We start from the raw sequence: 18976 nt of genomic DNA on the forward strand, positions 1-18976 counted from the left end.
GAAGTTGGCTGAAGAGATCAGAGTCCCAAGTGCTAGAAGGCTGGAACTGAAGAGGAGTAGATAACTGGGGAAAGGAATTGCTCAGAGGAGTTAAATTGGGGGAGGGAAGATGTGGCTTGAAAGTGAAAGAACAGCTTGAGAAGGCAAAACACCTGGATTCTCCTCCTAGCTCTAAAGACAGCTTTGTCTTGGTCAAATTATTTCCTTACTCTGAGTTTCAATTCCTCTACCACATGCTAATGTACTCTAACTTATTTTGGCTTCGTAGTAACTAGCATGGAGGCTGAAATGCATTACACATTTAGTGTTTGTGGCTACTCTCAGTCATGACAGAGTAACCGGTACCAGGTTCAACCAGAAGTCTCACACCATAAACTACAAAACTAGATTAAATATATGAAAAAAAAAATTGGTTTTGGACATAAGGTAACATGCAGTGCAGGACAGTGATCCCTGAAAGAAGAAAAGCAAATGAAATAGACCCTACTGCTACCCCATATTTCTGCCTGGGAAGAGTTTCCAAACTTCTGCATGAAGAGGGGGATCCGAAAGCATGAATCTCACTGAGCTAAGGAGACACGATTAGAGTTTGAAGAAGCTGAGGTGTATAGAAATTGTGCAACAGAATACCAGATGAAAGAACAATGCAGAACAACAGCTTCCGAAATATGCAGGGGTTTACTTGAGTCTTCGACTAAATACTAATTTGTGCCTATATAGAGTGAGATTCTTTACCCAGAGGATATAATTATCCTTTGCCGAGAACAATTACCAAAGAATAAAGCACCATGAGAGATCTGAAAGCTGAACAACCACTAGAGCTTTCACAGCGCTGGGAGATATTCAGTTTAAGACCAGTCGGAGGGGAAAGTCCTGGTTGAGAAACTAAGAAATTTAAGCAGGACCTCAGGAGGATTAAACCTTAGTAGAGAAGTCCCTGGGTCATACAAACAATTGACACACTTGACTGCTAACTGAAAGTTTGGAGGTTCAGGTCCACCCAGAGTCACCTTAGAGGAAAGCCTGGTGACTAGTTCAAAAAGTCTGCCATTGAAAACTCTATGGAGCACAAGACTACTGCGACACACATGGCGTCACCATGAGACGGAATTTACTCTTACAACACCCCTAGAGTAAAGAGAACTCTAGACCTGCCTAACAAAGCTCAAACACTGGCTTCAAAATGCTGACGTTAAAAACTAATTTGCACTATAAATTTTCACCTAAAGCACACACACACGCACACACACACACACACAAATGCTCAAGTTGATCTGTTGATCTGCAAGTATATTAACTGCCTGCTAGGAAAAACTTTATCACTCTTTAAAGGACAACGTTATGGATTGAATTGTGTCCCCCCAAAATGTGTGTCAACTTAGCTAGGCTATGATTTCCAGTATTGTTTGTTTATCCTCCATTTTGTGACCTGATGTAATTTTCCTGTGTGTTGTAAATCCTCATCTCTGCCTGTGTTAATGAGGTAAGATTAGGTTATGTTAAAGAGGATTAGGGTGGGATGCAACACCCTTACTCAGGTCACAGTCCTGATCAGATGTAAGGGGAGTTTCCCTGGGGTGTGGCCTGTATCATCTTTTATCTTACGAGAGATAAAAAGAGAGAGAAGTGAGCAGAGAGACAAGGAACCTCTTGCCACCAAGAAAGAAGTGCCAGGAGGGAACATGTCCTTTGGACTCCAGTTCCCTGTTCTGCAAAGCTCCTAGACGAGGCAAAGATTGATGACAAGGACCTTTCTAAAGAGTCCACAGACAGAGACAGACTTCCCCTGGAGTAGGCACCCTGAATTCAGGCTTCTAGCCTTCTAGACTGTGAGAGAATAAACTTCTGTTTGTTAAAGTCATCCGCTTGTGGTATTTCTATTATAGCAGCACTAGATAAGACAGTTCTTTTACGTCATCAATTCTTCCTTTTGCTTTAGCTGCTTGACGTTTGATAGCAAGTTTCAGAGTCTCCTCTGACATTCATCTTCGTCTTTTCTTTCTTTCCTGTCTTTTCAATGACCTTTTGCTTTCTTCATGTATGATGTCCTGACGTCATTCCACAACTCGACTGGTCTTCGGTCTCCAGTGTTCAGTGGGTCAAATCTGTTCTTCAGATGGTCTCTAAATTCAGGTGGAATATACTCAAGGTCCTATTTTGGCTCTCGTGGACTTGCTCTGATTCTCTTCAGTTTCAACTTGAACTTAAATATGAGCAATTGATGGTCTGTTCCGCAGTCTGTCCCTGGCCTTGTTCTGACTGATGATATGGAGCTTTTCCATCGTCTCTTTCCACAGATGTAGTCAATTTGATTTCTGTGTGCTCCATCTGGTGAGGTCCATGTGTACAGTGGCCATTTATGTTGGTGAAAGAAGGTATCTGCAATGAAGAAGTCGTTGGTCTTGCAAAATTCTATCATTCAATATCATTCAACCTCCGGCATTGTTTCTATCACCAAGGCCATATTTTCCAACTACTGATCCTTCTTCTTTGTTTCCAACTTTCGCATTCCAATTGCCAGTAATTATCAATGCATCTTGATTGCATGTTCGATCAATTTCAGACTGCAGCAGCTGATAAAAATCTTCTATTTCTACATCTTTGGCTCTAGTGGTTGGTGCATAAATTTGAATAATGGTCGTATTAACTGGTCTTCCTTGTAGGCGTATGGATATTTTCCTATCACTGACAGCGTTATACTTCCGGATACATCTTGAAACATTCTTTTTGACGATGAATGCAGCACCATTCCTCTTCAAGTTGTCATTCCCAGCATAGTAGACTGTATGATTGTCCAATTCAAAATGGCCAATACCAGTCTATTTCAGCTCACTAATGCCTAGGATATCGATGTTTATGCGTTCCATTTCATTTTTGATGATTTCCAATTTTCCTAGATTCATACTTCATACATTGCAGGTTCCGATTATTAATGGATGCTTGCAGCTGTTTCTTCTCATTTTGAGTTGTGCCACATCAGCAAATGAAGGTCCCAAAAGCTTTACTCCATCCATATCATTAAGGTCGACTCTACTTTGAGGAGGCAGCACTTCCCCAGTCATCTTTTGAGTGCCTTCCAAACTGGGGGGCTCATCTTCCAGCACTATATCAGACAATGTTCCGCCGCTATTCATAAGGTTTTCACTGGCTAATGCTTTTCAGAAGTAGACTGTCGGGTCCTTCTTCCTAGTCTGTCTTTGTCTGGAAGCTCAGCTGAAACCTGTCCTCCATGGGTGACCCTGCTGGCATCTGAATACCATTGGCATAGCTTCCAGCTTCACAGCAACACGCAAGCCCCCACAGTACAAGAAACTGACAGACAAACATCATGATAAATGGAGAAAAGATTGAAGTTGTCAAGGATTTCATTTTACTTAGACCCACAATCAACAGCCATGGTAGTAGCAGTCAAGAAATCAAAAGACGCATTGTATTGGGTAAATCTGCTGCAAAGGACCTCTTTAAAGTTTTGAAAAGCAAAGATGTCACCTTAAAGACTAAGGTGCACCTGACCCAAACCATGGTATTTTCAATCACATCGTATGCATGTGAAAGCTGGACAATGAATAAGAAAGACCGAAGGAGAATTGAAGCCTTTGAATTGTGGTGTTGGTGAAGAATGTTGAATATACTGCCAAAAGAACAAACAAATCTGTCTTAGAAGAAGTACAACCAGAATGCTCCTTAGAGGCAAGGATGGCAAGACTGCGTCTTACATACTTTGGACATGTTGTAAGGAGGGATCAGTCCCTGGAGAAAGACATCACGCTTGGCAGAGTACAAGGTCAGCGGAAAAGAGGAAGACCCTCAACGAGGTGGATTGACACAGTGACTGCAACAATGAGCTCAAGCGTAGCAACAATTGTAAGGATGGCTCAGGACTGGGCAGTGTGTCGTTCTGCTATGCATAGGTCACTCTCAGTCGGAACCGACTTGATGGCACCTAACAACAACAGATAAGACAGATAACAACAACATCTAAACATTTCATAAATAACAATCACCATGTTCAACATCCAATAAAAAAATTACTGGATATGCAAAGAAACAGGAAAATGTGACCCATAACTAGGAGAATAATGTGTCGATAAAAACAGATCCAGAATGACAAAAATTAACATATAAGGGTTTTGAAGCAGCTATTATAAATATGTCCAAAGCAAAAGAAAACATGAATGAACTAAGAAAAACTGTAGAAAAATGGAGCTTCCTTTTAGCTCAGTAATGAAGTCACTCCTGAGGTTCACCCTTCAGCCAAAGATTAGACAGGCCCATAAAACAAAATGGGTATGGCAGCCCGGGAACAAGGACAAGAAGACAAAAGGGGACAGAAAGGCTGGTAATGTGGAACACAGGGTAGAGAGGGCAGAGAGTTGACATGTCGTGGGGTGGGCAAACAATGTCACAAAACAATATGTGTATTAATCGTTTAATGAAAAACTTGTTAACTCTGTAAACCTTCATCCAAAGTACAATTAAAAACAAAAAATTGTACACCTGTATAAGGTTGAATTGGCAAAAGTTGTGTGATAGATATATTTACGACAATGACAAGAAAAAGAGTAGCTGTTGGGGCTGCTTGTTTACAACTAAAAACCTCAAGGGATTTAGCTTCTTGGTTTGGAGGGTTAGGGTCATAGTTTCATGGGACATCCCAATTAATTGGCTTAATAACATGTTTGGTGCTTCTGTTCTACCTCCTAGTTCATTGCGTACAGCCTGGGGTCTTAAAAGCTTGCAAGCAGCCATCCAAGGCACAATTGGCCCCTATTCACATGGAACAACAGAGGAAGAAAAAGGGTCAGGAATAGAAGAAGGATATGGAATGCATGGATAATTGCTTCCATGAACAACTTCATCCTCTGCCATGAAACCAGAAGAACTGGATGGTGCCCAGCTACCGTTACTAAACGTTTTGATCAAGCGTTCCATAGAAGAATCCTGACTGAAAGGTAGAAAATACAGAACAGAATTTGAAATTCTCATAGACTCCAGACTTCCTGGAGCCCTGAAGTTTGGATGAACCCCTGAAACCATTGAACTGAGATCATTTTTAAACCTCAGACCAAAAATATCCCCTAAAGTTTTCTTAAAACCAAACAATAGTTTAGCTTAACTAGTAAAAAGTGTCTGTGTTGAGCATTATGCTCTTTTAAGAACTATCTAATGGGATCATATTGACAACAGCAACCGGAAAGATTAGACAAAAAAAAGTAGGGGGCAGTGAATTTATTTTACTGAGGGAGGAACACCTCAGAAAAAGAGAATCAGAATGATTATACAACTTGAAGAATGTAATCAGTGTCACTAAATAATACATGTAGAAACTGTTGAATTGGTTTATGTTTTGTTGTGTATATTCTTAACAACAACAAAATACATAAAATTTAAAAAAATGGAGCTTCGAGAGCTGAAAAACCCAATATTTAAAATGAAAAATTTACTGGATGGGTTGAAAAACAGATTAAATCCTGCAGAAGAATATATCAGTGAACTTGAAGACAGAATAATAGAAACTATCTAAACCAAAGAAAAAGAGAGGAATAAAAAGCTAGAAAAGAAAAAATGAACAGAAGCTTAGTGATCTTCAGGGCAATATCAGGAGGCCCAATATACTTGCATCACTGGAGCCCCAGAAAAAATTTTTGGAACTGAAAGTGTATCACTTCCCTTAATCCTCACAACAACTCTATAAGGTAGGTGCTAATATTATTGTCCTTTTACAAGGGAAAAATCTGAGACTCAGAAAGGTTATTGTATAAATAATAAATGGCAAGGCCAGGATTTGAATCCACTGTGGAGCTAAATCACATAGGTGCCCTATAACTCATTTTAAAGACTTTGGCTTCTACCTCTGAGTAGCATGGGAAAACATTGTAGAGTTTTGATCAGAGAACTGATACTATCTGACTTAGATTTTAATTAGATCATTCTGGCTGTTGTGTTGAGAATAGGCAGAAGGGGGGAAAGGGTAGACACAGGTGGTCCATTAGGACAATACTGCAATATTCTGGGTGGGAGATAACGATGCTTTAGACCAGACTAATGACAGTTTTTTTTTTTTTTTTTTTAATGACGGGAGGAAAAGTGAGAAGTGGTTGAAATATAGATCATATTTCGATGAAAGAATGGGCTACATTTGTTGAGGCACCAGAGTTGGAATCAAGAGTGATACTAAGATGTGTGAACTGAGCCATTAACTGTTTCCTGAGGGCAAGAACTAAGTATCAGTTAGGACTACATTTAGGCATGCATAACAGAAAACGCAAACAAATGGAGGTTTATTTGTTTCACATAACTGGTTAGACCAAGACTGGTCAGCTGCTGAAGGTTGCCACTAGTATTCTAGACTCTTGCTATCTTTCTGTTAAACCATACTTTAACAGATTGTTTCTTTGTCCTTTTTCTTTTGTCTCATGGTCCCAAGACGGCTGCTGTACTTCCAGGCATCATGTCACTGTATTCCAGATAAGAAAAAATGGCAAAGAGACAAAAGGCGCCCTGCCAGTTTTTATCTCTTTTTACCCAGTAAGCAAAAGCTTTCCTAGAAGCTACATCCAGCAAACTTCCCCTTATACCTCATTGGCCAGGATTAGGTCATGTGACCAAATTTAGAAGAATGAGATTACTATATTCTTATATAGGTAAATTACAATTCATTTCTTATGGCCAGGGTAAGGGGTCTCCCCTTTCTAAAGTCAGAAGATTTTTACTGGTACTTGAAAAAATTGGAATTCTTTTAGCAGGGAAGAAGTGGCATGGTGGTGGATTGGTGATGGGCATTGAGGTTTATTGTTATTTGGAATTTTGTTGCAAAGTAATCCCCTCTTTCCCTTTTCCACTGTGCCTAATGTTTGTCCTGAGGTATATATGATAAATATGTATTGACGTGATGCTGACACAATGACACTGTGGTTATGGAAGACTTCATAAATAAGCTGATTGATAAAAGGGCATAAAGGAATATGGGGCGGAGGTCACAGTTTCAGGTCATAAATAATGGTCTGTGAGGGAAGCAGTGCAATGGAGACCAGTGAAGTCTGTGCTGAACATGACGGGCCTGACTGGCTGTCTCATTCATATATGGCATTTTGAGAAACAAGGGAAGTATGGAGTGAAAAAACGAATATATCACTGAGGGAAAAAAAGAAAGCATGATATTTTAAAGCTAGAGGCAGAATTCCTCTTGGAGAACTTTTTTTTTTTTTAATAAAACACTTGGATTGTCGGTTCTGAAAGGTTAGGTCCTAGGAACTGGTCTAGAGAATAAAAAATGAAACAAAACTAAATTGCTCTCCAAAATAAAGTAAGAAAAGTTTTGAGATTCAGCTGGGGGTAAAAGAGGAGTAGTGAAGGGTCCCAGGGAACTGGGAAGGAAAGGAAAAAAATTAAAATGGATGGGTCCTCACAAACAGGGAGCATTACAGCCTCTCTCCACTTTGCAGAGAAGAAGCCACACAGCTTTCAAGTGGTAGGGGTAGGATTTAAATGCAGAAATTCCTGACTCAATGTCCAGTGTTGTTGTTGCCTACGGTCTGTTCCCTAGACTCAACAAGAAGGAGTCTGGATTTGACCTGGGAGGTGGTTGGTCGGTCATTTACAAACCCTCTCATCTCCGTCTATGGAAAGACTTTGAGGTGAGGGCCCCTGTCGTGAACTGGGGTACCAGGTGCTCTGACAGGAAACCCCACAGCGACCTTAGGGAACAGGCAGTTTCCTCTGGTTAGTGCTGTGGGTGGCTGTTTTACCCTTCCCCAGAACAAGCTGGTAAACAACCTTAACCTCCCACTCATTCTGCAACCAGGCCTCTGTTGCTAGGACAACCAATACTTTCAACTTCCTGATAAGAAGAGAATGGGTACCTGGGCCTACAGAATAAATACCAATTTGCATGTGGTTTCCTTCATATATTACCAAAAAAGGAAAGAAAGCAAAACAGAGCAGTTTTTAGTCACATAGCCACATTCACTCTGGGAATCTGATGCTCATGGTTTCTCATGTTTTTATAATGTGATTGCTGCTCAGCCCTCATACTTCTCATGTGGTTCATCAGGTGCCGATTACTACTGAATTCTGCTTCCTCTCAGCTGCAAGGATGCCAGTGAACTCTATTACATATACCCATTGGAGTATGAAGCAATAATATTAGCTCAAATACTCAAATTATCCAAAATATTTTCATATTTAACTTCTCCTTTGATCTTCAAAAGAACCCTACAGGCATGTAGGGTGTGAAAATGCCCCTGCAGGCTGAGGTGGTATCTCTAACAAGTATGAAGGCTCGTTAGAGAGACTTAAAGGTGGATGAGAGGTAGAGAAATGATGAAGTAGGTTGGAGCCCTTTTGGCTCTTAGAAAAGTCCGATAAGAGCATTATTATTGACTGAATTGTGTCTCCTAAAAATATGTGTTTTAGTCACAGTATAGGAGAGGTCAACACAACTGGACTAAACCAAAAGCAAAGAAGTTTCCTGAATAAACTGTATACATTGAAGGCCAGCATAGCAGGGGTAGGGGTTTGGGGACCATGGTTTCAGGGACATCTAAGTCAATTGGCATAATAAAATCCATTAAGAAAACATTCTGCATCCCACTTTGGAGAGTGGAGTCTGGGGTCTTAAACTCCAGCAAGTGGCCATCTAAGATGCATCAATTGGTCTCAACCCACCTGGAGCAAAGGAGAATGAAGAACATCAAAGACACAGTGTAATTATGAGCCCAAGAGACAGAAAGAGCTACAAAAACCAGAGACTACATTAGCCTGAGACCAGAAGAACTAGATGGTGCCCAGCTATAATCAATGACTGCCCTGACAGGGAACACAAAAAAGCACCCCCGAGGGAGCAGGAAAGCAGTGGGATGCAGACCCCCAAATTCTCATAAAAAGACCAGACTTAATGATCTGACTGAGATTAGAATGACCCCAGAGGTCATGGTCCCCAAACCTTCTGTTAGCCCAAGACAGGAACCATTCCTAAAGCTAACTCTTCAGACAGGGATTGGACTAGACTATGGGATACACAGTGATACTGGTAAAGAATGAGTTTCTTGGATCAAGTAGACACAGGAGACTATGTTGGCATCTCCTGTCTGAAGGGGAGATGAGAGGATAGAGAGGGTCAGAAGCTGGCCAATTGGACACGAAAAGAAAAAGAGGAGGGAAGGAGTGTGCTGTCTCATTAAGGCGAGAACAATTAAGAGTATATAGCAAGGTGTATATAAGTTTTTGTATGAGAGTCCGACTTGATTTGTAAACTTTCCCTTAAAGCACAATAAAAATTAAAAAAATATATATATGTGTGTGTTGTAGTCCTAACCCCTGTACCTGTAAATATGATCCTGCTTGGAAATAGGGGTTTTCTTTTTTATGTTAACGAGGTCATACCAAAGTAGAATGGGTCCTAAACCTAAGCACTTCTAAGTGGTGTCATTAAAAAAGCAGAAAAGGCACAGAGATATACAAACAGGGGGCAGACAGATGCCACATAAGGACCTTTCTACAAGCAAAACAATGCCAATGATTGCTGGGAGACACCAGAAACTAAGACAGCTGCTGCATAGAAGGAACCGACATAGCTGAGATCCTGATTTGGACTTTTAGCCTCCAGAACTGGAAGAATATACATTTCTGTTCTTTAAAGACACTCACTTGTGGTATTTGTGTTATGGCAGCACACAGACACTAAGACAGGCATCCACGTGAGGTTGACACAGGCCCTTACCTCAATGAGTGTGTAATTCCAAGAGTACAAGCTCCCTGAGGGCACTGGATTTGAGTGGCTCTATTCTGCAGTGTTCAGTTTCAAGTCAGGTGTTAATATGGTGCATATAATTAAATAGACATGCAAGCATCTATGTGAGTATGTATATGTATGTACACACGTGTGTTCATCCATCTTTTTAAATAAGACATGAGACATAATACAAAAGGATATTCTCTGCAGGAGCCAAAATGAAAGAAAAGGAGGGCAGCCCCTGAAACCCAAGTAGGGGGCATGGTTGTGAGCATGATGCCAATCCTGCCAACCACCTGTCTCACTTCCCTCCAGACTTCTGCCCACTGTGACCATGACCCTTCTTTCACATTTCCTTGGCTTCCCCTACATGCCGTGGTCACTAAGCAGACAGCCCTGTTGTATAACAAGGTTGTTCAGCACTGCTCCTTTCGGGGCTGGGCAGGGGCAAGAGAAGAGAAGGGAAATGATGGGGCACGGCAGTCATACCTTCTTGGGCTTTATTATCAGGGTGGCTGTGGACATTTGGGGGTTGGTGGCATTAATCAGTCAATTAATGAGTGTTGACTGATCTCTCATGTGCTCCCCAGTGCTAAGTGCTCACTGCTGTCTGTTGTCTCCGCTCATTAAGTGAAAAAAAACAAACAAAAAAACAGGAAAAATAAGTAAACAAATGAAGACTTATCCCTCAGATGGATCCCTTCTCTTAGTGATTAAATTGTATTCCCAACACAAATGTGTTGGAATCCTAACCCTTATACCTGTGGATGTAATCCCATTTGGGAATAATGTTTTCTTTTTTTATGTGAAAAAGACCCCATCAGTGTAAGGTGTTCCCCAGACCTAATCACTTCTGAGTCATAAGGAGCGACACAGACACAGAGACCAGAAAGCACATATGGGGTGGGGTAGGGGGAGATGTCTTGTGAGGATCAGCAAGGAACAGATGGATGGAGCAGCTACAGAAGCTGAGACAAGGATCTTCCCCCAGGCCCACAGAGAAAGGGCCTTCCCCTAGAGCCAGCGCACTGAATTTGGATAGCCTCCTGAACTGTGAGAAAATTAATTTCTGTTCATTAAAGGCACCCACTTGTGGTATTTCTGTTACAGTAGCACTAGATAACTAAGACAACCTCCCTAGGCTGAACGGAGGTGCTTGGACACCTACTGCCTGGGTTCTGATCCTGACAGCCACTAACCAGCTATATGATGATCAGGCTTCACTCACTGACTGGCAGGCTCCGAGTACTCTAGGTGATGATTTTCCCACTACTCAGACCGTGCCCGCCGAGGCTCCAGCACTCTGGTACAGCCTGGAGCATGCTAATGCTTCTCATACCTCCCCTTCTGACTTGACGTTCTACAGTTCTAGGCTCTTTCTGTCAATAAATAACTGAGTACGGCAGTTAATAAGACATAGAGGTACAAAGAGGATGCAGACTACAAGCAGGCAACGAAGAGATTTCATCACAATTTAGGTAAGAAGAGAATTTCAGTTTAAGTTAGTCAATTAAAATTCTGGCAAGAAGAGAAATTCAATTCAAAGTCATCAATTAAAATTCCTGTAGGAGGCATCTTGGTAAAAGTGTTAGAAAAGGTTACTGTTCACAAAATAAAAATGGGGACAGAGGATGCACTACATAACAATAAAAAATGTGAGATTGAAAAGTCTTCTTACTATAAGAAGAATGTGTCTTATTAATTTACGGCTCATCTAGAATGATCCTGGAATTAATGCTGAAGCCTTGTGTTCCCATCCAGAGTCTCAGACCAAGCCCTGATTCTGGTTTTTAAGTTTTCCTTGGTTGAGTGAAAAAAAAAATGTGTAGCTCTGGGAAACTGCACAAATACACAGAGAGATAATAAAGGCATGCATGCAGGGTAAACATTTTTGGTAAAATGTGTTCATTCGGGTAAAATAATTTGTTCTCATTAGCTGACTTGGTTATGCTTTGTCTGCTCACTACATTTAGAAGCTCAGTATGTTTGATTTATAAGATTTGTTTGCATGCTTAGAAAGATTTTGCTTGTTAGCATTGTAAGTCTTCCCTGTCGGGAGTCTGAAGTTTTGCAGAAGATCAGGTTTTTTAAATTTCTAATCGTAGGTAAAAATATCTACAGATCGTTGATGAATTGCAAAGTTCTGCATTATCTTGTGACCTCCTCTTCTCCCGCTACAATGACGAATTATGTGCTCATCCCTGTCTTCCAAAAGGCCTCTCTTCTCAGCATTAAGGTAGAACTATAGGTCTGTCTTACCTCCAGTGAGTCAATAATATCCCTGGGGACTTACACTAGTTGTAACACCTACTATGATAAGCCTTTGCCCCATGTAGGAAGGAAAAAAAAAAAAAACCCACTTCAGGGAATTACTTAGTGTAGAACAAAGTGTCAAAGGTATGAATGGACAGTGCTTTTTGGGAGCAGTGTGCAGATTTCACCAGGAGCTCTGGTGGATCAGTAGTTAAGCACTCGGCTGTTAACCAAAAGATCGTTGGTTTAAACCCATCAGCTGCTCTGTGGGAGAACAATGTGGCAGTCTGCTAAGGCAAAGATTTACAGCCTTGGTGTGGGGACCATGGTCTCAGGGTCTACTTCAATTGGCATAACAGAGTTGATAAAGAATATGTTCTGTATTCTACTTTGGTGAATAGCATCTGGAGTCTTAATAGCCTGCAAGCAGACGTCTAGGATGCTCCACTGGTCTCATCCCTTCGGGGAACAAGGAAGAATGAAGAAAACTAAAGACATAGGGGAAAGATTAGTCCAAAGGACTAATGGACCACATCTACCACGGCCTCCACCAGACTGAGTCCAGTACAACTAGATGCTGCCTGGCTACCACCACTGACTGCTCTGACAGGGATCACAATAGAGGGTCCCCAACAGAGCTGGAGAGAAATGTAGAACAAAATCCTAACTCAAAAAGGAAGACCAGACTTGCTGGCCTGACAGAGGCTGGAGAAACCCTGAGAGTATGGCCACGGGACACACTTTCAGCTCAGCAATGAGGCTACTCCAAAGCTTCACCCTTCAGCCAAAGATTGAATAGTGCCATGGAATAAAACAGGAATAAAGGGGTGCACCAGCTCTGGGGCAGGGACTGGAAGGTAGGAGGGAACAGGACAGCTGGTAACAGGGAACCTAGGATTGAGAAGGGAGAGTGTTGACATGTCATGGGGTTGCTAACCAATGTCATACAACAGTGTGTGTACTGTTTGGTGAGAAACTAGTTTGTTCTGTAAACCTTCATCTAAAGTTCAATTAAAAAAAAAAAGATTTATAGGCTTGGGCAAGTTCATGGAAGCTCCATAGACACACCCAAACTCCCTGAGGGACCAAATTACTGGACTGAGGGCTGTGGGGACCATGGTCTTGGGGGACATCTAGCTCAACCGGCATAACATAGTTTATAAAGAAAATGTTCTACATTCTACTTTGATGAGTGTGTCCGAGTTTTAAAACTTGTGAGTGGCCATCTAAAATAGTCCACTGGTCTCACCCCAACTGGATCAAGGGAGAATGAAGAAAACCAAAGACACAAGGGAAAGATTTGTTCAAAGGACTAATGGGCCACAGCTACCATAGCGTCCACCAGACTGAGTCCAGCACAACTGGATTGTACCCAGCTATCACCACTGACTGCTCTGACAAGGATCACAATGAAAGGTCCTGGACAGGGGTGGAGAAAAATATAGAACAAAATTCTAACTCACACATACACACAAAAAGACCAGACTTACTGGTCTGACAGACTGGATAAACCCCAAGAGTATGGCCCCTGAATGCCCTTTTAGCTCAGTAATGAAGTCATTCCTGAGATTGGCCCTTCAGCCAAAGATTAGACAGGCCCATAAAACAAAATGAGGCTAAATGGACACACCAGCCCGGGGGCAAGGACTAGAAGGCAGGAGAAGACAGGAAAGCTAGTAATGGGGACCCTAAGTTCAAGAAGGGAAGAATGTTGACATGTCGTGGGGTTGGCAATCAATATCACAAAACGATATGTATATTAATTGTTTAATGAGAAGCTAGTTTGCTTTGTAAACCTTCATCTAAAGTACAGTAAAATAAATAAGTAAAAATTTTTAAAAAACCTAAAGATTTACAGCTTTGAAAACCCTATGGGGCGGTTCTACTCTGCCCTGTAGGGTCATTATGAATCAGAATCAACCCCACGGCAACTGTTTGTTTGTTTGTTTCATCTGTTCCTATTAAGTGGATGGACAAGGACAGGAAAATCCCTGAGTACAATCAAAGTGTGAGAACAATAGTTAAATTCAACAAATATGCATCGACATTTCCTCATGTTGTAGAGATTGTGCTGGGGATTCATTCATTTGTTTAACAATATTTATTAAGCTTGTTAAAGAAATTGGTATACCTATTGGTTGGTCGGTCATGGAGTCCCTAGGTGGCACAAACAATTAAGCACTTGGCTATAAACTGAAAAGTTGGTGGTTCAAATCCACCCACAAGCACCTTGGAAGAAAAGACTGGTGATCTACTTCTGGAAGATCACAGCCACTGAAAACCCTGCGGAGTACAGTTTTACTCTGAGACCTGTTGGGTTGCCGTGAGTCAGAATCGACTCAATAGCAACTGGTTTACTGTTTGGTTAGAGCCCTGAATAGGGCTGAAAAGACACTTTTAAATTCTTTTTGTTCTTTTTCTTATGAATGTGTTCTGTATTCAGAAAAAAAAAAAATTAATTTCAATTTTCGCATTTCATTTTGTCTCCCAGTCTTGTCTCCTGGAGAGCAGACTTGATTCTTCAGGCTGGAATGCATGTTTCTTCTTCACATTCCTGGAGTCCTCTGTGCTTATCTTAATCCCACATTATACAGTAAAACCTGTGAAAGCTGGAATGTGTGTAAGGCAGAAACCTGTCAGAGAAGGAATACTCAAATATTTTCCACTAATAGAAAGCAATGGTAGAAATGTGGTATACACCATGTCAAAGGCAGAAAACTTGCAAGACCTGGAAAAACAAGGCAGCCCACCAAGTTCCGGCTATCACAGGTTTCACTGTAATATCTTTCCACAAGAATGTAAACTCTGTGAGGGCAGGGATCATGCCTTATTCGTCTTTGTGTGATCATGTCAAATTTCAGAACCTCTCAATGGCTTCCCATCTGTGCTGCAGTGAATTACGTAATATGACCCTTCTAGCCATAGCCTTTGTAACTCCCCACCAAATGCCTGGGTGGGACTACGCAAATGAGGTATTTGTGACCCACTAAGGGGATTAGATAGCTTGCTAATAATGTAAATAAGATGCATGACACCCTTGTGGGAGTGGAACCATGCAAATAAGGTATACTGAATGCTAACAAGGGATTGGTCAGTTTTGCCAACTTGCTAGGCTTAAAATGAGTCATCCCAGAGGCAGGAAGGGAGAATCTCACCACCACCAAGAAAGAAGAGCCAAGGGTGGACCTAGGATCTCTGTGCTGAGAATCTTCTGGAACAAGGAGACAGGGAGAGAGAGACAGAGTGAGGTGTAATACCAAAAACAGCAAGCAGTGGCAGCAGAGAAACGACAGCAGCAGAGGTCGGAGACAGGCAGGAGATGGTGCTGTGGGCTTCCTGGCCCACAGAGTGAGAGAGCTGAGTGTCTTTAGGCAGGAGGCTTGCTGGTGAAGTCGGGTGCCTCTGGGCACTTGGTAGAGCTAGACTTGCTAACCCACAGAGCTAGAGCTGAGGGCCTTTGGGCAAGGCTTACTGATAGAGTGGGGTGCTTCTGGGTACTTATCGGAAGAGCTAAAAGAACTTAGTAACACTTGCCCAAGAAGGACAGAAGCCAGGCTGAGGAGCCAAGGGCCAGAAAGAGATCAGCTTGCAGGGATGGCTGAGGAGAAGCTGTGACCAGAGGCACCCCACTACACCAGTAAGCCTGTTGACCAAAGGCACTCAGCTCTCTCACTCAAGGAGTCAGCCCATCCACTGTAACCACTTTGCTCCGTGGGCCAGCGAGCCCACTGCACTGTCTTCTGCCGGCTGTCTCTGCTGCTGCCATTTCTCTGCTGCCGCTTCTTGCCATCTCTTGCTGTCTTTGGCATTACGGCTCTCTCTCTGTCTCCTGGGTCAAGGAGGGTCTCAGCATAGGGATCCAGGTCCAAAGAGTATGATTCACTCCTGTCTCTTCTTCTTGATGGTAGTCAAGTCCCCTTTGCTCTGGGATTGCCTGCTCTTTTAAGCCTAGAAGGATGGCAAAACTGACCAATTTCTCATTAGGGTTCTGTACACTTTATTTGCATGGCCTCACTCCCAATGCATCAAAAGACACATTGCATTGGGCAAATCAGCTCCAAAAGACCTTTTACAGTGTTGAAATACAAAGATGTCACCTTGAAGACTAACGTAGGCCACGGTGTTTTCAATAGCCTCATATGCATGAGAAAGCTGGACAATGAATAAGGAAGACGGAAGAATTGATGCCTTTGAATTGTGGTACTGGAGAAGAATATTGAGTATATCATGAACCGCCAAAAGAACAAACAAATTTGTGTTAGAAGAAGTCCAACCAGAATGCTCCTTAAAAGCAAGAATGGTGAGACTCTGTCTCACATACTTTGGACATGTTATCAGGAGGGATCAGTCCCTGGAGAAGGATATCATGCTTGGTAGAGGAGAGAGTCAGTGAAAAAGAGTGTCAATGAGATGGATTGAAACAGTGGCTACAACAATGGGCTCAAGCAAAGTAATGATTGTAGGGGTGGTACAGGACGGGGTAGTGTTTCTTTCTGTTGTGTGTAGGGTCTCTATGAGTCGGAACTGACTCAATGGCACATAATAACAATAACAACCCCCATAAGGGTGCCATGCATCTTATTTACATTATTAGCAAGCTATCCAATCCTCTTGGTGGTCCACAAGCACCTTATTTGCATAGTTCTCATCCAGTCATTTGGTGGGAGTTACAAAGGCTATGGCTAAGGCCATATTAAGTAATTCACTGCACCACAGAAAGGAAGGCTGGGAATATTTTCTTCCACTTTGCAGCCAGGTTCTGGGAGACAGAGATGGGGTGGGGAATGGCAGCTACTAGAAGAAAAGAGGAAGAAAATCCTTTTCTTTTAGTAGAAACTGAGGCCTCTTGTATCCTTTCACTTCTACTTCCTCATCTGCAAACATATCAACATCTATGCCCATCTCTTTTGCTTTTCCTCAGGTGAAGTCTTCTTTTCCCACTTAATGCCAAAATGTCTACCTAAGCCGGTGACTGCCACCTTACCCCCTCCTCTCAGGCCTTGTTCCATCTACTACTCTCTTCCTTGTCTTTAAATCTCTTCTCTTGTTGGTTCCTACCCTTATGCCCATAAATATGTTCTACTCTCTTCCATCTTAACCTACCACCTTAAATCCAAATGTCCCTCTATGGACCAATTTCCTCTTCCCCATTGTTATCCAAGCTTCTCAAAAATGTAGATTGTACTTCTTAACTCCGCTTCCTCACTTTCCTACAATTTATCCATTAATACTCAGCTAGCTTGTGCCTCTACATTTCACTGTCCTCATTAATGTCATCCTAATGGAAACCCTGATGGCGTAGTGGTTAAAGAGCTACGGCTGCCAACCAAAAGGTCGGCAGTTCAAATCCACCAGGCGCTCCTTGGAAACTCTATGGGGCAGTTCTACTCTGCCCTATAGGGTCGCTATGAGTCAGAATCAACTCAACAGCAATGGGTGTTGTTTTTTGTTTTTTTTTTAATGTCCTAGTAGGAGTTGCTGGGTAGCACGAGTGATTAAGCACTCAGCTATGATGATTCAAATCTACCCAGAGTGCCTCAGAAGAAAGATCACAGCCATTGAAAACCCTATGGAGCACAGTTCTACTCTGAAACACACTGGGGTGCCATGACTCAGAATCAACTCGATGTCAACTGGTTTTAAATGCCCTACTGAACACTTAAAAAACAAAACCAAACTTTTTTAATTAAAGGCTCATGCACACACAGTGCGTAGGCGTATACCGTATAGTGCAAAGAATGATCACGTAGTGAGCACGCCTATGCATCCACCACCCAGGTTAAGAAACAGGACATTACCAGCACCCCAGAAACTCTGTGGCTTTTTCCCAATCATTAATTCCTCCTTCTCCCTAAAGGTAAAACCATCTTGACTCATCATAGATTCATTTTGCCTGTTTTTAATTCCATGTAAGTAGAACATTATGTACTTTTTTGTGTCTGGCTTCTTTTTCTCGACATTGTGTTTGTGGAAGTGTAGCCATCTTATTGCGTGTAGCAGTGGGTTATTTGTTTTTACTGCCATATAGTAAGAATATATTGTAAGAATTGTAAGACTATATCGCAATTTCTCCGTTTTACTGCTGATGGACATTTGCAGTTATTTCCAGTTTGAGGCTATCCAGAATAAGCTGCCATGAACATTCTTGTACTTGTCTTTCGGGTGCACATGTACACACATTTCTTGATCCGTTTTTAAGGGAAGGAAGCAGTTTGGTTGAGAGCACTACAAAATGGGTAAGGACAATAAAGGCACCTGTCAACCAACTGGACAAGTTTATCATGAACAACTACCGTGCTCACACAGAAATGTGTAAGACATGGGTTCAGCCAAGAGAAAGTACTTGGGGAAGAGATGTGCCCTTGTGTGTGGGTGTGGAAATACACAGAGAAACGGAACAGAAACAGGCTGTGTAATTAAGTACAAAATTGCACACGCCCAGGGTAGAAGCAACTTTTAGAAATTCTAGGCTAAATAAAGCTAGACAGTTTAATACTAGGGCTGGATTCACCCCTCCTGCTCACCCAGACTCCGTGACTAGAGAGTCCTCTGGAGGACATGCATGGGGAGAGGAAGGGGGCTGTAGGTCTGGGCTCATTGCCTTAGACCCCAGGCATGTTTTTGCTAGTCTCCTCTTCTTCCTCTGTCTCCCACCCCTGAAACTAAGGCTAAAACTTTCGTGAGTGGAGGAATTTCAGATCGGCTCTGACTCCCTCCTCTCTTCTGACCCCTACAGATACATATCCTAGGAGGGAAAGAGGAGCCAGAGAAGACCCCTCCAAGAGCAAGTGAGAGGCTTAGCAGATGCAAAAGGTCATGGTTAACAACTTAAGTTTGAAGTCTGGGCTTTTTGAAAGTCAGGGTAAGTGAGAAAGGGGGAAGGCGGAGCTGAGAGGCAGTACTGGGATTAAAAGAAGAGGATAGCTACAGCGGTAAAAATAATAAAAATAGGTTGGGACAATAAAGGCACAACAATATTCAACCAATATA

The sequence above is a fragment of the Loxodonta africana genome, chromosome 3 (genome assembly GCF_030014295.1).
Source record: "Loxodonta africana isolate mLoxAfr1 chromosome 3, mLoxAfr1.hap2, whole genome shotgun sequence".
NCBI lineage: Eukaryota > Metazoa > Chordata > Mammalia > Proboscidea > Elephantidae > Loxodonta > Loxodonta africana.